Below are 2,264 nucleotides of genomic sequence, written 5' to 3' on the forward strand. Positions count from 1 at the left end.
TCGGTAATGTCCTCCTGCGCCTCAGCAAACTGCAAAGTGAATCTGCGGCGTCAATGTGAATTTCCATAATTAACAACAAATTGCTGTTGTAAGAGATTGGTAGTTATCGAAGCAATAACCTAAAAGATGTGCACCGTGGTAAAGTTTTCATCGCACTGGACAATGCTTGCAGTATTCAAGAATTTTTTTGCATAATTTATTCGTTGAATCTTGGACAATACTTGTGCGCCATGGAAGGCCTTACCAGTATACTTAATGGTAACCGTTCGGGGAGCGATTTGGCTCCATTGGCGGCTGCGGATCCGGAGAAGTCGACTAACTCAATATTGTGAGTATTAATAGCCGGGAAGCTACACGTAGAGCTCCCATAGCAGGGTAGATATGGCTGAATCGTTTTTTTAGATGCGAAGCAGCTTATGGCGAAGTTCAATTCGGTGATATGCGGCGTGACCACCCTTACCGCGCATGCGCAAAGCCTCTCCAGACACCTCCTCTCCACTCCCACTCTCCCCTCTCCCCTCCACCTTCTCGTTTAGATAAAAGGCTCGCGTTAGGTCGTAAACGCGCTCAGTCACTGCTCAGGCTGCGCCGTTGTCATGAGTTCCAACGTCAACGTCGGCGCCAGTTGCAGTAATACCTTAACGCAGCGGGTGGAGCTGCGGAAGGCTCGACGCGCTGAAGTGCAACGTAAACGTCGGAAAGCGGACCCCGAGCTCCGGGCTAGGGAAGCCCAGCGCAAACGGCAACGTCGGCAAGAAAATGCTACGGGAGAAATGTGGGCTCGACATGCCGAAACGCTGCTTCGCATCGGTTCATGGTGCCCTTAAGCGGCAGATGGTGTAATTTTTTTAGGCACACGTTTTGAAAGTACGCTATCGATGCATCTGCCGCTATTGCATATGATATAGCATTCATCTTTCTGAATATTTCAGCTTTTCTTCTCACAAGCACGCGATGACCTCTTATTTGGAAAATGGCAGCTTAAGATTCTTCTTTAGTGGAGCACTTCGTACTCTAATTCATGCTCATAACGCAAGCCTGAGATGCCTCAACTAACGCGAAGACTGACCGTGGGTGGCGTCAGCGCGAGGATTCGGACATCATCACCCCTTGATGACGCCACATAACGTCTCACACCACCGAAATTTGTGATGCCTTCATGATTCATCACATGACATTTTCACTTGGTAAATGGTGGGCGTATCACCGATGCAGTGCAAAACCAGTTGAGGTGGAGCAAGCTTTAGAAAGAGGGGGACGAAATAGGCATCGACTCAACATTAAAAAAAAACATGGGTGGTCCCTCCGTGATACGAATCTGTATAACATGAAAGCGAAACGCGTCCTCTCAGAAGTAGTTGAATGTTTATTATAGACTGATGTACGAGAGCTTGCAAAATGTCTATTGGTGTTTGGAAGCTATAGCACTGCTTGATGTGTACGCACCCATGTTGACGCTTGGTGGAACATCTCCATCCCGAAACCTAACGTCCATGAACATGATTAGAGCTTTGTGGTAGATGTAGTAATTAACATACACCTGGACACAGCATCTGGCGAATGCCGCTCAAAGACATCGTCAACATGCACATAACAACACTAACTCGACTCTTTCAAGGCGTCGTTATTTGAGGAGAGAGACGAAGGTGTGAGCTCCCTAGTAGTCGGTGCAATTTCACTTGATGCTGCAGGGGCGGAGAAACACCGTTATTCCATTTGGAAGCGGCCCTACGCTGGCGAGGTGGCGTAACACGCTGACGCGAAAGGCGAATAGCGTAATTCCGTCGACGCCGAACGGAATCACCGTGGACACTGCATTTCACCGACCGTAGAGTTTCTTCAATACTGCTACGAAAACCTCCACTGCGTTGAGACTACGCAAACGCTGGCAGTCGGTGCTCATTAGTGTTAGGATGCATTACTCTAGGCCTCCGAGATTGGCTCCGGAAACGCGCCGTTCTGTTCGCATGGGGAGAGACGTTACTAGATACATTCAGTTGTCAAACTCTCCGCTGCCGCCATACTCCGCAGGTGGCGCCATTTCTGTGCTTGTCGCCAGATGGCGGGAACATCGCATCGGGCTCCAGCCGGCGCGGTGTCGTCTGCTCAGCGCAGGCGAGTTTTGTCACTTGATAGCGCTATCTAAGTGTTTTTAAAAGTTTTTTTAGACACTTATGCGTTCATGGCTAGCAAACATGGTAGGCTCTATTGCATTAAGCGCGGGTGACATGCAACATGTTTTTTTCAAGTACTTATTCACTCCA

This window comes from Rhipicephalus sanguineus, chromosome 7 (assembly GCF_013339695.2).
Source record: "Rhipicephalus sanguineus isolate Rsan-2018 chromosome 7, BIME_Rsan_1.4, whole genome shotgun sequence".
Taxonomy (NCBI): Eukaryota; Metazoa; Arthropoda; class Arachnida; order Ixodida; family Ixodidae; genus Rhipicephalus; species Rhipicephalus sanguineus.